This window comes from Eubalaena glacialis, chromosome 1 (assembly GCF_028564815.1).
Source record: "Eubalaena glacialis isolate mEubGla1 chromosome 1, mEubGla1.1.hap2.+ XY, whole genome shotgun sequence".
NCBI classification, from domain to species: domain Eukaryota; kingdom Metazoa; phylum Chordata; class Mammalia; order Artiodactyla; family Balaenidae; genus Eubalaena; species Eubalaena glacialis.
The window spans coordinates 10,978,354-10,999,502 of NC_083716.1; the positions used below are offsets into that span (position 1 = coordinate 10,978,354).

The following is a 21,149-nucleotide window of genomic DNA, read 5'->3' on the forward strand; positions in this document are numbered from 1 at the left end:
CAAGTCAGTAGGTTGGAGTGGAGCACGGCTGACATGAAGCTAGAGGATGAGGCAGGGCCTAGATTTTTACAGGGCTTTGTGGAACATGAAAAGTCACCTGAATTTTATTCCAAGAGTTGGATTTTTATGCTAAGACTTTTAAAGAGAAGAGTAGCAGAAAATCAATTGGTTGCTGTGTGAATGACTGGGAAGTGAAATGGAAGACGGAAGACAGAATAAGAGCCCACTGGTCTGGACAACTGTTAACAGCAGACAGCAACTGACCTCAGGTCACCCTGCTATCTCGTAGTGTCATTTCAAATAGTGCTTAAACATAATCACAATTTACAACCTGCTTATTTTTCAAGTTAAAATAAACGCTATGGGAAAGCCTTCATCAATTACCAAGCTGTTCTTAAATATCCTTGAGAGTCACTAATAAAAATGTAGACAGTATGTTAAAGTGTCTGAAAATTTTTCCTATTGGTCAAATTTTTTAAAAATTGAGATTAAATTTATACACAATGAAATGCACAGATCTTAAGTCCTGAAAAACACAGACATTCTTGTAAGCAAAACCCCCCAAAAGATAGTTATAGCCTTTCCCACTCAGTTCTCCCCCAGCTTACAACCTCTCCCCCTACCGGGATCAACCACTCTGCGTTCTACTCCATGGACTAGTTTTGTTCTTAAACTTCATATAAACAGAACACTACAGTATGTATTCTTTGGTGTCTGGCTTCCTCTTCTCCATATGTTTTTGAGATTCATCTATACTGCTATATATATTAGTAGTTTGTTCCGTTTTATTGTTATCCATTCTCCTATTGATAAACATTTGAATTGATTCTGACTTGGGCCTCTTAGTAATAAAACTGCTATTAACATTTTATAGAAGTCCTTTTATGAACATGTGCTTTTCTCTTGGGCAAACACCTAGGAATGGACTTGCTGAGTCATATGGTAAATATATGGTAGATTTTATAAAAAACTGACTACCAGTTTACAAAGTGGTTATACCAATTTCTACTTCCATCAGCAGCACTTCAATCTACATCCATCAACATTCGATGTTGTCAGTCTTTTTCAATTTAGCCATTAGTTAATGGCTGTGAAGTGGTATCTTGTTATGGCTTTAATTTGTATTTCCCTAATAAACAATAGTCAAGCACCTTTTCATGTGCTCACCAGCCACTCATATATCTTCCTTTATGCAGTCTCTGTTCAGCTCTTCTGCCTACATTTTTATTGGGTTGTCTTTTTATTGCTTATCTGTAGGAGTTCTTTATATATTCTGAATATGAGTACACACGTCCTTTGTGAGATATCTGAACTGCAAATATTTTCTTTCAGTCTGTGACTTGCCTTTTTACTTTCCTAATGATATGTTTTTGTTTTTTTAAAATAAATTTATTTATTTATTTTTGGCTGCGTTGGGTCTTCGTTGCCACACGCGGGCTTTCTCTAGTTGCGGCGAGCGGGGGCTACTCCTCATTACGGTGCGCGGGCCTCTCACAGAGGTGGCTTCTCTTGTTGTGGAACACGGGCTCGAGGCGCATGGGCTTCAGTAGTGGCTCGCGGGCTCTAGAGCGCAGGCTCAGTAGTTGTGGCGCGTGGGCTTAGTTGCTCCATGGCATGTGGGATCTTCCTGGACCAGGGCTCGAACCCGTGTCCCCTGCATTGGCAGGCGGATTCTCAACCACTGTGCCACCAGGGAAGCCCCCTAATGATATCTTTTGAAGAACAAAACTTTTAAATTTTGGTGAAGTTCAATTTATCATTTTTTTTGTTGTTGGTGCTTTTGTGTTCCTTCTAAGGATTCTCTATCTCAAAGTACCAAAGACATTCTTCTACATCATCTTCTAGATGATTTATAGATCTAACTTTTAGTATATAATTCATTTTGAATTAATTTTTACATATAGTGTGAGGTAAGGGTCAAAGTTAATTTTTTTCATACTTTTTATTCAGGTTTTCTGGTCCATTCATTTTAATCTTTCCTTTTGCCACTGAATTACCTTGGCACCTTTGTCAAAAAATTTATTCCTATGTATTCATAAGTTGATGCTACTGTAAATGGTACTTTTAAAATATTCATTTTCTAATTGCTTCTTGTTATATAGAAATAAAATTGATTTTTATACTAATCTTGTATCCTATGATCTTCCAAGATCCTATTATTGATTCTAATATATTTTGTAGATTTCTGAGGATTTTCTAAGCAAATAACCATGTAATCTGCAAATAAAAACAACTTTACTTCTTCCTTGCCTTTTACTTCTTTTTTTGCCTAATTGTACTGACCAGGACTACCATCACAATTTTTAATAGATATAGTTTTATATTTATATATATATAAAATACTTAAATGAAAAGTTATAGTAAATGGACATCCCTTTATGTTGTTCCCAATCAAAACGGGAAAGCTTTTGACCATTAAGTAAGTAGCAGTAGGTTTTTCACAGATGCCTTTTATCAAACTGAGGAAGTTCCATTTTATTCCTAGCTTAATGAAAGATTTCATCATGAATGGGTGTTGCCTTTTCTACGTCTATTGATAACATGATTTTTTCCTACATTTTGTTAATTTGATCAATTGCAATGATTGACTTTCAATTTTTAAATCACCTTTGCATTCCTAGGATAAATTCCAATTCCTTTTTATATATTACTGGACTTATGTTGATAATTTACTAAAGAAGTTTTGTGTCCATGTTCATGAGAGATATTGGCCTATAATTTTTCTTCTCTGCAATGTCTTTGTCAGATGCTGTTATCAGAATTATTCTATAACCTTATCTATATAGTCTTACAGAACCAGTTGGGAAGTGTTCCCTCCTCTTCTATTTTTTTTAAAGTTTTGTGTAAGATTGATATTACTTCTTCCTTAAATGTTTGATGAAAGATACCAGTGAAACCATCTGAGCTTGGAGATTTCTTTCTACAAAGGTATTTAATTACAAATTCGATTCCTATTTCATCTTTGTATCAGTTTTGGTGAGCCGTGGTCTGCCAGGAATTTGACCATTCTAAATAAATACACTGTTGAATTTATTGGCATAAAACTGTTCACAATATCCCCTTATTGTTCTTTTAATGGATTTAGAATCTATAGGAGTAGCTCGTCTTTCTTGCCTGATACTGGGAATTTGTGTGTTCTCTCTATTTTTCCCTTGATCTGTCGTGCTAGGAGTTTATCAATTTTATTAACCTTAAAAATAACAATAAGGGCAAGTCTAATACCAGTTTCTCCCTCATGGCCAGAACTGGAAATCCTTTACCTACAAACAACTGCTGGCATTCCAAACAACTGCTGACATCTAAATCAATCCCCCAAAACTAACGCCAATAATCTTGGACCGTATGTACTCATTATCCTTAAATTTAATAAAATGTGACTCAAATTTTAAAATTAGCATATTTTGAAAGTTCAATGATACAATCCTCACAATAATATTATGAAATATTATTGTGTCCATTTCAAAGACCCAAACGTTAGAGAAATTAAGCAATTACCAAAGTCACAAAAGCTATTTTGGATTCACAGTCTTGTCCTTCTGATTCTAACACCCATGAACTTTCAACTCAACCATGAAGTTTCCATGAGCAAGTGATTCAGGATCATATTACCAACACTTGAGCAGCCTGCCTTTGGAAAGGTATCGTACCTCATGAAACAGGGCTAAATGCAGCTGGAAAAAGAAACATAACAAGAAAAAAATGTCCCTCAGTTTTTTTTTCACATGGCCAAGAAGGGTTACATTGTACTGAATAAAATGCTATTGTTGATGGAAATTACAGAAAGCAACATTTTGGCCAAGTTGAAATGAATGTAGCTTTTTTTGACTTATTGATGATCGATCATTCTCTTACTGGGTTTCTTCTCCAAATTGCCAATTGTTTATTTTTTTTAAATACAATTTTCAACCTTCACTTCAAAAATTATGATTGATGAGAATGGGAAATGTCACTGGCAAGCTTATGTCATGCTATATTTGATCAAAATCATGCCATTTCTGTTTATCTAATAATAGGTCCTCATAGAGTTATGCTTTCTCCTTTAATTTCTAGACATTTCTTTGAAAGGCATTTATTTCCTCTTAGTCAAGAAATACTAGAGTTTACACAGATATAGAGACCAGAGCTGTGGTTGCCAAGGGGGAGAGGGGGTGGGGGAGGGAAGGATTGGGAGTTTGGGATTAGCAGATGCAAACTATTATATATAGGATGGATAAACAACAAGGTCCTACTGTATAGCACAGGGAACTGTATTCAATATCATGTGATAAACCATAATGGAAAATATGAAAAAGAATATATATATGTGTAACTGAGTCACTTTGTCGTACAGCTGAAATTAAACACAACATGGTAAATCAATTACACTTCAATAAAAAATTTTTTTTAAAAGTGAGACCTAAAAAAAAAAAAGAAATACTAGGGTAACTAAATACTAATTTCAGTACTTATTGACTGTCCTATTTTAGAAAATGGAGAAAAATAATTTTCCTATCCATTATCTTTGCTCATAACTTTTAAAGATTAAAAAAAGGCAACAATTTCAGGGACAACCATTATAGGATCCATTATATGCTGTCCAGTCTTCCTGAGCTTCAGTTAAATACTGGACTTACATGTTAGACCTATTTATTCCTTGTGAATTTCTGTTATTCATTTCACCTGTTATTCAATGCATATAATGAATTATTTAATGCTAAAAACAATGTCAGAACAGTACTTATTCTTCTTTACATTTGAATTTACAATGGGCAAGAGCTTTCTCGTGTATTCTCTAGCATCATCCACTCTGCAAGAGAAACGAAGTAGACGATATGGAGAAGTGAATGTGGATCTTGATAAGCAGAGATGGCTACCAGGAAGAGTTGGGAAAATGAGTCCAACCTTGAAAGATGAGTAGGTAGGATGTACATTCATTTTCTGAACACTATTCTGTGCCAGGCAGGGTGGACTGTCAGAGAAGGCCCAAGGGGACATTTCCCGGAGGCGAAGAAAATGAACCACTGGCTAAGGCAGTGACTATGGGGTCTTGAGGCTGATTGGTTTGAAGGGTACATGCTGGAAAGGACAGGAACATGCTCTCCCCAAAGAGGGTAGGAGAGTGTGATGGTTAATTTTATGTATCAACCTGACTGGATTACGGAGTGCCCAGATATTTTGCTAAACATTGTTTCTGGGTGTGTCTGTGAGGGTGTTTCTGGATTAGCCTTTAGAATGGGACTCACATCATCGCTCCTGGTTCTCAGGCCTTCAAACTTGAACTGCAATTTCCACCACCAGCTCTCCTGGGTCCAGCTTGCAGATGGCAGATTGTGGGACTTCTCAGCCACCATACTCATGTGAGCCAATTCCTTTTAATAAATCTCATTATATATACACTGTTGGTTCTGTTTCTCTGAAGAACTCACAGTGGTTCAAGCATGGCTTGGGAAAATACCCAGATTAGAATTCCCCAATGAACTGTTAAATTGGTGAGTGACTGCAGTGATACAGATCCTTACATTCTCAAGGTTGGTGTCACAGAGGAACATTTAGGGCTGCTGGTGCCATCATGGATGACAGAACTGAAGAAGACTGTATAGTGAGTTTGGGGACTGAAGAGGTACAGAATCCAGGTCTTCTCAGGAAGGATTTAAATGAAAAACTGTAGGAGAGCCAAGCCTTCATCCCACCCACCTTTAAGCTGCACTGCCACTTCCAGGGCAGAGTGAAGGAAAGAGACAGCATCCCAAGGACCCATCTCTGGGTCTCACGGGCCACAGAGGCTCCAGCTCTTTCCAACACCGGAACTGGCAGGGGGCCACCGGCCAACGACACAGGCAGGGCAGTCTGTGACAGGCAGCTGTGAGGGTGCCAGGGTCACCTGGGCTCCACCCCTCCTCTGCCTCAGCCATCTACAGGCAAGGACAGTGCTGCTTGATCAGGAAGGACATACAGACTGCCTCTGGAAGAAGAAAAACTCCATCCAAGTGAGTGTTGCACATGTGTGGAAGAATTTTTGAAGACTTTGAGAAAAGAAGACATCATTTACCAACAATCAGGGGTCTAACTGTTCCAAATGTCGGGGACGAGAACGAAGCATCATGGACAGTCACTTTGCAGTGGGTTTTGTGGTTCTTGTTACCACATGAAAAGCTTTTACCAGTTAATTTCTCAGCAGCAATTGAAGAATGAGAGCACAGATGGGGTGCATGCATGAAAGGAACTGAATATACTTTTACAAAGTCACGAGGCTTATACAGTTCCTGTGTTGGGCCAAAGGCCTCCAGAAGCACCTCTTTTTTCCTGGGGGAGGTGGCCAGCTCCTCTGCAAGAACTTGCACTGCGATGCCTGTGCTATTCCCAATCCCAACTCTCATAAACAGACTGAAGGAGGCCCAGTAACCAGTGGTTCCCAGGTTGCCTCCAACTTTTTAAAACAACCATCCTAGCTGTACCCAGAGGCTTCCTTTGCCTCCATAAATTGTTATTTGCTTAGAGGACTGACTGGTACTTCTGTTCTTCAGCTTTAGCCACCATCCAACGAGGAAAACAATGGATGAAGCAGCAGGTGATGACTTCCAATCCCACGGTCGAAGGTCAGGCTATGTCTCTGGCAGTTTGTACCTGGGCCCATGCTAGCTGACATTCTGGCTGACCTCACTCTGGGTATCCCCGCCTCTGTGACCTTTCTAAGTGTGGTTACAACTGTTAACCAACCTTCTTGGAAATGAGTCTCCAGCAGGCCTCCCACTTCTAAGCCTGTTGCTGGCAGGCAAGGGCACCATGCTGCGGTCATTGATTTGGCCTTGTCCATAAGCCTAGCTTAAGGGAGGCTCTCTGAAACACACACTGGTTTTCAGGAATAATCTAAGTGGCACGCCATAATTCTTAAATACACAGCAGGCCATGATAAGAGAAAATTTTTTTTCAACTTTTTACTTTTGTTTTGAAAAATTATAAGACAGTGAGTTTCTGAAGTGTACAGATCTGTATGTAGAATCAAATTAATATCATAGGTGTAGACATGAGAACCACCACAAAAAAAATATGTTGACTGAATATATTGCACGACTCTCACAGTAAAACACATACCATGAAGGACATTATTAAGAATCTAATAATCAAACACACACCTTTCGGTAGAGAACTCAACTGGATGCATCTGTAGCCAGCTGTCCTACTGTATTAGAAACAAACGCATTTGCATAGATACATGCGGGGCAGACTTTGTTTCACTCTTGCCCTCCTATCTCCGCCAAAGAGAACAGAGACCAGCCTCTTCCGATCTTTCCCAGAGTCAGAGTTCAAGGGGGAATGGGCACTAAATCATCTCATTTAATTTTCCCCACACCTTAAAAGGTAGAGATTAGAACTCCCATTTTACAGATGAGTAAATTGAGGCAGAAAGTCATGAAGCAACTTGCCCAAGATCACATCATTACTAAGTAATGGAGCCAGGCCAAACTCAGGTCTGTCTGAATCTGAAAATAATTATTCTCTATCATAACCAATATAGAAATGTTCTTAAACATCAAAGTATTTATGTAGAGAAATCTAATGACTATAAAAGCAAATTTATCATTTTTTGCCCCAGGATAGGTCTTAAAATAGCATTCTTTTGACATTCAGCAATACGTAGTTATGAACATATAGAGAAAGAGAAAATAAATGAATGCTCACGGTGATTAGACTAGAAATCCAAAAGTCTTAAAATTATCTAAGTGTCCTGGCTCTCTTCTCCATAGGCACCAGGCAGGGATGCTTGGGGTTCTCCCCGTGAGAAATGTTCTCAGCCCCTCTTCTCTGGTCTTGCCTCACTCTTCCTTCAGAATTAATTGTCCCAGATGCCTCTGATTATGTAAGAGACACCATTTAGTTATTATGTACTTCTCCTACTTGTATATGCAGGCTTGTAATTAGCTACTTGAGTAATGAGTTGTTTAATGTCCATTGCTGTCCATCAGGGCTGCCAAGAATGGTTGTTCAGAATACTCACTGCCCAAGGGTGCCCAGCTGATAAGGGATGCCTGCTTTCTGCTGATGATACCCTGTACCTGGGACTGCATCTGCTGGGAGCAAGAGACACCTTTTCCTAATTGGCATAAGGCACCATATGGCTCACAGTGGCCGTGTCCTGTAAACGCTGCTAGGACAGGGATGGCATCTGTCTCCTCTTATACCACAAGCAGACCTGGCACATAGTAGGTCCACTAAACAAGTGTTGAATAAATGACTGAATCACTAAAGAAATGAGTGAATGAATACTTTCTGAAGCACTTAGAGAGTATTGGGAGTTTTACCTAAGATATCAATACAAAGGCCGGATCGTGAAATACATGGCAGCATCTCACTTGTTCTTATAGCTAAATCCTAATAACAGGAGGAAATGAATCCTCTGACCATAAGACCAAGAAATGGGGAGACACGGGCAGTTCTTCACTGGGCTCCCTGGCTCGAGCCAGTCAGCAAGTGCCAGTCACTTTTCTTCTTTTCCAGAAGGGAATAGTTTTGAAAGAAAATAAATGGAATCTTGTTTTATTTGTAAGATGTGGTAAATAATACCCAGGCCAAAATACTCAAACATTTGACCAAAAGGCCATATTAGTGAAGGACAAAAATATGAGCCGTATTTTTTTACAAAGTTACTAATCACCATGGGATCTGGAGTCTGTCAAGTTTCACCTAGCATCTAGTTAGTAAATGAACCATAAAGAAAACAAGGGTTCTTCCTCCCTTCCTCCCCTTCCTTCCTTCTCTCCTTCCTTCCTTTCTTTTTGATGAAACATTGTAGAGATCCTCATGGCCTAGAAAACTGAGGGAGAAAATCCTATGAGAGACAACCAATTGAAACTGAATCATTTATTGGTGGAAACAAGTACAAAAAGGCTCTCAAAGAAGTTTTAACTTCTGAAAACGTCTGCTTACAAAAGCAGCAAAGACTCTGGAATATCTAAGCTCTGGAGTAAAGAAGCTCGTTGGTCTCTCCTCCCAGAAGTCCCCAGTCCCAAGGTCCCACCCCAGGCTTCCAAGCAGAAAGGACCCTGTCCCATGGTGTCATTTTGGTCTTTGCAGGCATTAGCGGGATCCCCAGCTCTGCTGGAGGGGGCAGAGAGGGGATCCAGTCACAAAGCACCTACTGTGTGCCGGCACAGTACAAGGGGCTTCACAGCCTTTATCCTTTTCAATACTCACAACACCTCTGGGAGGTATTTTTAAACCCTCTTATAAAGCTGATGACAGAGAGGTTGAAAAAGACCCAGAATTCCATCACTCAAAATGAGTTATGAAACCCTATCCCAACTATATCCCTTCATCTTCTAAGAGTAAAAGAGAAGACTGAGCAGTCAAGGGTTTGCCATGAGATTACACTGCTGATTAGCAGGAGAGCTGACCACACTACCCTAACAGCTCAGGTCTCTTTCTTACTCTAGACAAAGGAAGGCAGGGGTGTTCCGAGAACTCAGCGTCGATGGTGAATTTGGGACCCATTTTTTATAGCATAAATGTAGCTTCATTTGAGTCTTTTTTCAATTAAGCTAACAAATCAATTAGTTCAATAAATATTTGGAGGCACCTATAATGAGCCATTCGCTGTGCTAGGTCCTGGGAACACATCAGTGCTGGGGATGATCAAGGTTCCTGCTCTCATGAAGCAGAGGCAGACAAAAAACAGGTAAACAACCAGGATGATGACGGACTCAACTATGTGCTATGACAAAGAATGATGATAGGAGTTTCGGGGTATTCAGGGTGGTTTTCTTAAACAAAGCCACCTTTAGGCTGAAACTCAAGAATAAGCAGGAGCTAGCCATGGTAATGTCTTAGTTTGAGTTCCCTCAGTATGAGACCCTGAGATGGATTCAAGTGCAAGTAGTTTAATAGGAAGATGGTCCCAGGAAACATCAGTGGGGAAGTGAGAGGTATGGGAAGGAAGCCAGCAAAGCGTGTGACATCAAGCAAGTTACCACTGTGGGCAGCAAGGGCTCAGTTCTACTGGGGAACTCTGGGAGACAGTGTAAAACACACACCTCAGACCTGTTCCACCTAAGGGGTAAGGTAGCTGGGGTATTTATACATCATCCCCCAGTAATCATTGGCTGTGGGCTACTAGGGCAGGGGTCCCCAACCCCTGGGCCACGGACCAGTATCGGTTCATAGCCTGTTAGGAACCGGGCCGCACAGAAGGAGGTGAGCAGCAGGCAAGCGAGCGAAGCTTCATCTGTATTTACAGCCGCTCCCCATCGCTTGCATTACGGCCTGAGCTCCGCCTCCTGTCAGCATTATGGTGAGCTGTATAATTATTTCATCATACATTACAAAGTAATTATAATAGAAATAAAGTGCACAATAAATGTAATGCGCTTGAATCATCCTGAAACCATTCCCCCTGCCCCGGGTCCTTGGAAAAATTGTCTTCCATGAAACCGGTCCCTGGTGCCAAAGAGGTTGGGGACCACTGCTCTAGGGGACAGGGTAAGCATTCATTCCCTATGTGCCCAGTCTGTCGTAAGCACAGGCAGAGAGGGTTCTGGCAACCACAGAAGCCCTCAGAGAGAGAAGCAGGTGCTGGTAGTTAGAAATTGATGTGTATTACATAGCAAGTGCTAAAGGAATATGAGTGGGTTCTGACAGCTTGAGTGTGTTCAAGCATTGGCTTGAATCATCCAACAACTGCACACACTTGGCTGCAGAATGATCTGTTTCATTTTCCTTCAGCAGACTTAACTTCTTAATTAAGTTGGCTCCAGCTAACACTCAAATGACTTTGCATTTTCCAAGCAGATGCCAACAGAGGCAAGAGAGATGGCCCCCAGGCCCAGTGGGAGGCATAAGGAAGCAAGTCTGGAATGAAATATGTGCTGTAGAGACCCTCATGGGAATAACGTATGTATGTTTATGAGTTCTACCCGAAAGGGAAAAGAAAACACACTGGTTCTAAGGATATGCACACTAGATATGAATCTGCGAAAACACAAAGAAAGGACCTGGGGTGGTTCTGAACCCAAAAGATAGTATTTCTATGGCAGGTGCCCCAGCTGAGCCTGGGCACCCACCTCAGGACTGGAACAATTTCCAGAGAAGGGGACTGTGGAACAGTGTTGTCTCATGATATCTATCTACCTACTTCCCTTCCTTCCTTCCTCCCATCTATCTATATCCCAGAAGATGTCCATTACAGAAGACATGTGGTCATTTGAATTTCTAGTTTTAGAACACACCTAACATCCTAAATGACTTCTCGGCTGAAATTTGGAAGATTGAGTTAAAAGCCAATGGTTTGAAACAGTGATAAAAGGAACCCACACGAAACAGCTGCCGATCCAACAATTCCTTTACAATTCAAGTCCATTCTATCACCACAGGCCAAGAACAAGATCTCTGATGGGCCTAGGGGCCTCACATCCACAAGAAGTCATTACATGAAATAGGAGGAGAGAGAATGAAGAGCATAGGACATCTCATAATGATAAAAGGGTCAAGATAACAAGAATATATAACAATCATAAATGTGTAAGTGCCTATAAAAAGAGCTCCAAAACATCAGAAGCAAAACCAGCAAAACTAAAAAGAGAAACAGACAAAATCTGTAATCATAGTTGAACATTATCAAACTCTACTCTCAACTGACAGAACGAGACAAAAAGAAGAAAAGAAAGAACCAAAAATCTCTGAATGACACCATCTTAACTTAATTGACACATATAGAATGCCACAGCCAACAAATTCAGAATATGTTTTCAGGTGTGAATGAAAGATCCACCAAGATAAAGTATATACTAGGCAATAAAACAAATCTCCATAAATTTCAAAAGACTGAAATTTTGTATAGTATGTTTTCTAGTCACAATTAAAACTAAATTAAAAATTCGTAACAATGAAATAGCTGGAAAAGCCTTCAATATTCGGAACGTAAAAAAATTCACTTCTAAATAACCCATAGGTCAAAGAAGGAACCACAAGGGATGTTAGAAAATATTTTGAACATAATAACAATAAAAATACAATATAACAAATTTTGTGGGATACAGCTAAAACAGGACTTAAGGGAAATTTATAGCTTTCAATGCTTACATTAGAAAGGAAAAAAGACTTTAAAAACTATTATTTCAATTTCCAACTTAAGACTATGAGCAAATTGAACACAAACTAAAAACAAGGAAGCAATGAAGATAAGAGCCAAAGTCAACAAAGCAGAAAAGACACAAAAATAGAGAAAATAAAGACAAAAGTTGATTGTTTGAAAAGTTTAATAAAATTGATAAACCACGCATAAAGTTAATCAATAAAAAAAAGGAGAGAAAATACAAGTTACTATGTCAGAAATGGAAGAGGGCCTATCACTACTGCACTTTCTAAACAGACATCAAAAAGTCAATAAAGGAATATTATGAACACTTTTATACTAACAAATTCAACAATCTAGATGCATGTACAAACTAGTTTAAAAACACAATTTATCAAAACTGAAATAAGGGAGTTCCACTTCCAGAATGGCACATGAGAAGCTCTGTGGACCCCACTCCCAAGCCAAACTGGAGAAAATTACTAAAAAAATAATTAAGTCTCTGGAAGTGGTCCTAAGAGCATACAGCAAATGAAGAAACATTAATTTAAGAAGATATACTAAAACTCAGTAAGGACAGTGAGAATCTGTGGCATCTGAACCTTGATCCATTCTTCCTCCTTCCCTCCCAGCCTAGGATGATGGAAAGTCCATTCCAGACGGGTACAGCCCAGAACACAGGGCTCCCTCTCCCTCTTCCCACAGCTCCTAGTCAAGGGCAATGTTGTCTTGCTGGGAGAGACAGGCTGTTATCACCTCCCAAGAAGACCAGAAGCTACTGTGCTCCCCTCCATCCAGTGCCCAAGTCCTAGGCATGAGCATCCCTGTCTTCAGCCCCAGAGACAAGGTTCGGGGAGAGGCAGACCTTAAAATAGAGAGTTCTGGAGCTCTTCCCAAAGGAACTGACTTTATCGAAACTTGGTGAAGTTCAAGCCTAAGGGTACTCTCACAAACATTGTATGTAAGGTTGTGATGAAAAGCAATTAAGAGGAGAACAGTAGCTTCACTGGAGATAGAAACTAAATGGTAGGCCAGCTAGTTTACCAGCAAGAACCAGGGAAAGAAGAAGGGGATGTTCATCTTGGGGGATGGACAAATCTCAAACATGACCTCAAAAGCTATCCCTGAAAAGGAGCTTGAATTTAATTGGATGAATCTGTGGAGCAATTTATGTCCCAGAGCACTGTTGAAAACAACAGAGCCATCAATCAGTGGAACCTAGCACTGGGGTGTGGTCAGGGAAAAACACAGTCAAAGAGAACCCTACTAAAACCACTGTCATCCCAGGTGAGTGTGCACATGCCCAAGGCTGCAGCCTCTGAGGAGCCACATCACACTGAGGCTTCCCACAGTGGGGTAAACAGACTTCACTAAAATAATCCAACCAGTCACTAAACAAATAAATAAGCAAACAGCAAAAACAAGCCCCAGAATGAGGAATGACCAGTACCCACAACTGCTCCAATATATTACCCAAACTACCCAATTTCCAGAAACAACAACAACAAAATTATGAGACATGCAAAGAAACAAGAAAGTCTTACCCATCCTCAGGAGGAGAAAGCTTACTGCTCGTAAGAGAAACCAAGAACCCCATTCCCCACCACGACAATGTCACCCCCAAGGGGACAAAAATTGGTTCCTGGGGAGATGAGAAAATCTTAGCTATTACAATTGCTTGTGGTCCTCCAGAGGGCCACAGTACATAAACAGATATACAATATATCTGTGGAATTAATATTTCATGGTAGAGAAGAGAAACTGGGTTGGGGGGGGAAGCCTATAAAATGAGGAAGGGTGATAATGAAAAAAGATTGAGGAACATCATCCTACAAAGACGTCTGATTCTTCTTAAAGCATCATTGCCTCCAAGGGTTGGGCATCCCCAAAGCAAGTCTTTCCAGCATTCAGGGGAGTCTTCATTTGAATGATGAAAAAGCTGCAAAGTGAGTGCAGTTGCTGCCCAGAACCTCGGAAATTGTCTTGGAAGTTTGAGATAAAGGATAATACAAAATTAGGAAAAAAGCCAGGAGAGGCTCTTGCCAAGTTTGATGCGTCCCTTGACATGATAGTGAATCTGGAAGCTTTCATTTCTCAGTTAGAAGACAAACCACACAAATGGAACTGACCTCAGACAAAACCAGCAATTCGTCCTGGTTGAACCAATGACCCAAAGCAGCCCATGCCATTTTATACCATTTTTAAAAGAAGAAGAAGCAGCTTCCCATCTACCAGCAAAAACCCTGGATAGCAATTTCATTTCATTAAATGATGCAAAACAAACAAATCCTGCAATGTCTTCTGCTCTCCTATTTCCTGTTTCTTTATGCAAAAGCCTGCCTAACCACTCCAAAAACCAGCTGGTTTATAATATTAAATATTCATGCTTGATGGAATTAAACCTGGCTGCTTAGCATAGATGATATCTTATGATAATTTCTCAATCCATAGTTACAACCCATTTAGATTTGTTCCACAAAAGCGAACTCCCAGACACTCAGCCTACAAAGACCCTTTGGTGTATGCACCCCACTCTCAAGGACTCCGTCATCAAAGTAACGCTGAGGTTGCATGAGAATCTTCTAACATATGGTGCCCCTGCAACTATTAGGTATCAGAGCATTATGATGGTATTTCTGAATTTAAAATGATAGGGGAAGGAAGGAGCAATAGCGTGATGACTAATTTTATGTGTCAACTTGGCTAGGTCATAGTGCCCAGATGTTTGGTCAAACACCAGTCTGGAAGTTGCTTTGAAGATATTTTTTAGATATGATGAGCATTTACAAGTCGTTGACTTTAAGTAAAGGAGCTCACCCTCCATGATGTAGGTGGGTCTCATCCAATCATTTAAAGGCCTTAGGAACAAAGACTGAGGTTTCCCAAGTGAGAAATTCTACCTCAAGACTACAACAGAGAAATCCTACCCAAATTTCCAGCCTGCCGGCCTGCCTTACAAATTTCAGACTTGCCAGTCCTCACAATCTTGTGAGCCAATTCCTTAAAATAACTATTCCTCTCCCTCTCTATATATACATATACCCTATTGGTTCTGTTTCTCTGGAGGACCCTGACTAATGCAAATAGGGAAACAAATTCTATCTTAAATGGAGCTAGAAGCACCTCAACTGCACCCCACAATACACGAGGATGGGAGGCAGCTGGCAGAGCCGGGGAAAGGCGCACCTCCACGCCTGCAGACAGTGGTGCTCATGAGAAGCGCTAATTCACCAGGCAGGGCCCTGCAAAGCTTTGAGCCGGTACTGCAGGAGGCAGGGGTGAGACGTGGGCTGGACAGCAAAGTAGCTGGGAAGTCCCCAGAGAGCAGTTAAACTCTCCAGGTCCCCACCCCATCCTCAAACCAGGACACTGTCACCTCCTCAACTTTTGAAGGAGGTAGAAGGTTTAACCATTCAAGGCTCTGGGCTGGGAAAAAGCAGGCAAGTAGAAAACAGGGCTGAACAATCAGACCGAAAACAGGGGCCTGAGGGAAGGTCTGCAAGGTGACCTGTGAGAAACCAAGCCCCTGGGCTTGGCTTCCAGAATGCCAGGTTCATGTACACCTGGCCAGAGACAGGGAAGGGGGTGCCTCCTCCAGGGAATGGAACGGCCTTTAAGTAAAGGCCAGATGCTAACACTCAGGGTCAACCAGTTCACTCCCCACCCACCCTTCAGTGAAGCCCACTTAAGGGGTTCCGTCCAGTTAGCTTCAGTGCTCCCACGTTAAATAAGAACATCCAGCCGAAGATCTCCAGATATTTAAGGAAAGCCAGATACCAAAAAACATGCAGATAAAGAGAAGGCGAGAGCAGCTGATACCTGCAGACAAAGAAGAAAGAGACACTGTACTTATGACAAAAGAACCCGACGTTATTTTTTTTTTAAATCAGAGTTCAGCAAAGAGCTTTTGGAAATTAAAAATATAAAAATCATAATAAATTCAGTAGAAGGGCTGGTAAAAAAATTTTTTTAAATCTCCTAGAGAGATGAACAAAAAGGCAAAGACAATAGGAAGTAAAATTAAAAGATAAAATCAACCCAGGAGATTCAGTATCTGCCTAGTACAGGATCCAGAGAAAAGAAATAGGGAATATAGAGGGAGGTACACAAAGTTACAGAATAAAAGGACCCACTGAGAGACCAGAACAGTAAATACAAAGAAAAAAGCCCCAGGAAGGCACATCATTGTGAAACTTCAGATGACCAGAGCTAAAGGCTCCTAAGAGGTTCCAGAGAGAGAAAGAGAAAAGCAAAATGAAAGCAGGGAATGTCATTGGGTCTCTCTGAAGCACACGGTAAACTAGAATCCTGCACAGAACTGATTTTCAACCTAGAATTCTACACTCAGCTAGAAAATAGAATAAAGACACTTCAAGCATAAATGACCCAAAATACCTAGCTCATGCGTACTCTCCTGGGAAATGACAGGAGAACGAGCTTGTCCTCCAGAGGCTTTCCCTGTTCCCCAACTGGAATTCCCAGCTCCCCAATCCCAGAGCACTGTGTTAAAGCACCTTGTATTTGCCCTGGTCCCAAACAGCACATGGCCACGTCTGAGCATCCGGTACCCTCCCCAAGTGCAAGCCTGTACCTACAAAACACTAAGTACTCAACAAGAATCTGTTAAATCACCATCGGCCAGATATGCCCTGAAATTTTGTCTGTCATTTAAAGAATGCATCCCACAAGCACTGATTATCCCATAAATGCCCCCTTTTTATACGATAATGGACTTGTTTTAAAATGAAACATCTATGTGCACAATTCAAGCGCACTGGTCTTGCTTTAGTAAAGCCTTTTTCTTAGACGTTAGTTTATTAGAGCAGTTTTAGGTTCACAGCAAATTTTAAAAGGTACAGAGACTTCCCATAGACCCCCAGCCCCTACACATGCAGAGCCTCCCTCATTAGCAACATCCTCCAGCAGTTGTTACAATTGACGAACCTACACTGACACATCGTAATCACCCAACGTCCACAGTTTATATTAGGCTTCAGTCTTGGGGCTGTACATTCTATGCATTTCAACAAATGTATCATGGCAGGCATCCACCATTACAGTGTCATACAGAGTAGTTTCACTGCCCTAAAAATCCTCTGTGCTCTGCCTATTCATCCCTCCCCCACTGGGACCCCTGTGGTAATGCTTTTCAATACTATTTGTTTGGAGTATGGGCAACATGTTTGCAGTTTTGTGGGCCAGGTCTCTCTGCAACTACTCAACTCTGCCATTGTAAAGTGAAAGCCTCCATAAACAATACATAAATGATGGGCATCTCTGTGTTCCAATAACACTTTATTTACCAAACGGGCAGCCCACATGCTGTCATTTGCCGACCCCTGGACAACAGTATCACTTTATTCATTCCCACCATTTTATAGAAAAGAAGTTTCTTAATAGATTGACTTGGCAATAGTAAGGTTTTTTGTTTTTGTTTTGTTTTTTTCAATTTTTCTCTCTGAAATCTATCCTCTTTCTGGAAGTTGAAACAACACCCAATCAAAAGCTGAGATGGTATGATGAAAGACAATCCCCTTTTCAGAATATCCCTGCTTTAAAGCCACATTGCCTTTCTCCATTTTAAACCCCAAGCTTCTCAAAACTCTGAAGGAAATCACTCGCTCTTTGAAACTGTGATCTCTGCTTTTCCAGCAAGCGTGGCTTAGGCTGCCTCACAGAGCAAGTCCCATAGCATGGCTACCACAGGGACGTGCCGTTTGCTGAAAGTCTGGCACATGAGCCCTTCAGGGCAGTGCCGTTGGACTGCTTATGATAAACTGAGAACAAGATCTTTTGTTTCCAAAAGTAATCAATGTTTGTTCTTGTGTTCAAAGAAAACCAACTGTTCTGCAGGACGACATGTGGACATCGACTACCTTCCAGTCCCCAACTACCTGTGAACAGAACAGAAGCAAACCCATGTTTACCTAGAATGGGGAGTTCGTCTCCGGAGATCCCGTGGTCCAGAACCCCTGTGTCCACTCACCCAAATGCAACCCACGAAGTTGATTTTACTGAAGGGAGAAAGAGTGTGTACACAAAATGGGAGTCCACTGAGGTCACCCCCTCTGAGGTCTGCCACCTCTTGGGAGGAGCAAAGAGTCGCACCAACCACTAGGCTTCCTATTAGCTACAATAAGAAATCCAGAAAACAGCACTGATGGTTTTTCTAAGTGGATGTGGCAGCTCCCTGCAAGGCAATCTCTGACCTGTCATAAAAAAGAGAAAGAGAGCAGATGAAAATACTCCCCAAAGCCTAGAGGCCGGGGAGGATTCTGCGTCTGCCAAGTAGTAAAAATCTGTAACATTATAAGTACATCTTAAGCAAAAGATAGTAATAGCCTCTGTCAAAAAACTTGTCTACCAAAGACGGGACATCAGCCTCGCATTCGACAAGGCAGCTGGTGGGCAGACTTGTCAGGAAACGCATTTGACAGGGGAGGGCGCGCCTCTGAAAGAAACACTTTTGTGGGTCCCAGCCTCTACTCTTTGTGGTCCAGCAGTCTTCTAGCTTGAGTTATTCACATAAGACCTATTTCCCTCCCAAGTTCAAACGCAACAGTAGCTACGAAATTGTGCTGCAGTCCTCAGTTAACCGTTTGAAAGCCAGGATTAAGGTCTTCCCACAGGGTTTCACTTCTTACTGCTTATAATTTTTGAAGCTCAGCACCAAGTCTTTGGGAGAACAGAACATGTCTTAAAACAACAGAGAACCTGAGTGACCCCACAAGGATACAGATGGAGAGCAGACAGAAGCGGACCCCAGGTGAATACCATCCCAGGTACCTCTAAACAATGCCAGCACAGGAATCCCTGACAGTAAGGAGACAGGAAATCAATACTGCAGGCATTCCTCCAGCTGGCACCTACACTGCCTCCGAAACAGACTCACTTAAAACAAAACATGACTTCAGAGAGGAAGAACAAACTTGGACAGCATTCCAAATGGATGCGTGACCTTAAATAACGGGAGTGGCTGGAGCCTAGAAGCACCGTGAACCCTACACCGTCATGCAGGCTGTGCCCCTGGCCATACTAACCTCAGAGGGCATTTTAGGAAGCACGCCCAGGAGCGTGCTTTCTCTCAATCTCCCCCGTGACTCCAAAGCCAAACCCTCTCCATGAACCAATGTGTTCAATCTAAGTCTCCTTTTTCTTTTCTCAGGGCTGCTGTGACAAATTACCACAAATCTGGTGGCTGAAAATAAAAAAAATCTTTCCCTCACAGTTCTGGAAGCCAGAAGTCCAAAATCAAGGTGTTGGCTGGGCCACGGTCCCTCTGAAGGCTCCAGGGGAGGCTCCTTCCCTGCCTCTTCCAGCTTCTGGCGGCTCCAGGTGTTCCTTGGCTTGTGGCTGCATCACTCCATCACTGCCTCTGCCTTCGCATGGCCTTCTTCCCTGCATCTCTAAGTCTCAGTGTTCTTCTGCCTTTCTCGTACAGGGACATCTGTCACTGGACTTCGGGCCCACCCTAAAGCCAGGATGATCTCGTCTTGAGATCCTTAACTTAATTACATCTGCAAAGACTTTTTTCCAAATAAGGTCACATTCACAGGTTCTGTGGGCTAGGACTTGGACGTATCTTTTTGGGGGCCATTATTCAACCCACTAAAGTCTCCAGTAAACTAGAGGAGAAAATGAGTTATTTATTTAAATGAACGTGGGCTGTGAACACCTCGTTGTATTTAATCACCTAAAGCCCAAGACACTACCATGTTAGAGGCTGGCATGAAGGTCAGCTAAGTGTCCTTGAACAAGTTGCTGAGTCTGTCTAAGCTTCACTGTCCCTGTACACAAAATGGGGACAACTGGACCTGGCAGGGCTGTGGCATAGGTTGATGGAGATCCACTTAGAGGGCCGGGCACCTCTACATGGTTGACAGGCCCTAATCTCTAATGACTCTGAGCAAAACGCCCAACAACCACTCTGCAGGAAAGGCCGTCCAGTTATTCCCTGATCCAGCCACTATCAGGGTGTGTATTAGGTACTTAGAAAAAAGAGAAAAGAGTAAGGTAACAGGCTCGCCAAAGCTAAACAACGATCAGACCTGTGGGGAATCAAGGACTCCGGGTCAGGAGAGCAGGCTGTCCTCTCCCAGGCAGTCACCTGTGGGCCTGGTTCCTCTCCAATGATCCCAGAATCGCCAACCTAAATATACAGCCTGCCACTGCCCGTGGACTCCCCAGGACACGAGCTGTGTCTCACTTATCTTTGTGTCCCCAACACCTATCACAGTGCCTGGCACCTCAGTCACTCAGTAAACACTGAGGAAACGAATGAAGACACAAACCAGAATACTCCGGGAACCTCAGCCCTGAGACTAAACAGTGCATGGATGACTGGGGTTTATTTGAAGCATGATACCAAGCACCTGACAGATACTGAATGGACTAAATAAGATAACGTACCTTAACATCTGGGCCTGGCAGACGCTCTAGAAATGTCAGTGACCCTCATCGCTTATTTTAACCCTCACTCCAAGCAATAGCGGAGGCCTTATTCCCACTTTACACAGCAGGCACTGAGGCACAGAGAGGTTAAGTCACAGCGCTAGGACCCGGCAGAGTCAGGATGTGTCACACTTTAAAGACCTGTACGCTTTGCACTATACCACACCGCACCTGGTTCAGGTTATTTATTCTTTGCTTAAGGCTGGTCCCAGCTCACATACCCATAATCAGGCTATATATTGGGGAGGGTGTATGTTCATTTATATATATATACATATATACGCTATATGTTGGTACACACACACACACACACACACACTACCTTCACTGAAGGAGTAAACTAGAGAGAACACTGAGCTGAAAGGCATAAGGTCCCAGGGAACATGGTTAATTCCCTTGCACTGTCAAGTTCTGATTGGTACTGCCAAAGGGTAAAGTGTCACATGTTACACTCTGCCGAGTTCACAAAAGCAACATATACAATGTTTTGTAAACTCCAGAGCCTTGTCCTCAGGCTTATTATTTCCTATTAAATATCTTGTTTCTAAGCCAACCAGTGAAGAAAAATGAACCGAGCTCGACCTCCGTGTATCAACTCTTTTCTCTCCACCTAAACTCCCAAAGAAAGTGATCAGGAGACATGACCCAGGAATTA

At 41.9% G+C, this 21,149-nt stretch overlaps 1 protein-coding gene across 10 annotated transcripts in view; it reads right to left on the bottom strand.

The window, feature by feature from the left end:
* The window catches only part of PLPP4 (phospholipid phosphatase 4), a 440,221-nt gene that overhangs the window by 129,515 nt on the left and 289,557 nt on the right, over positions 1–21,149 (bottom strand). The window lies entirely within an intron of this gene.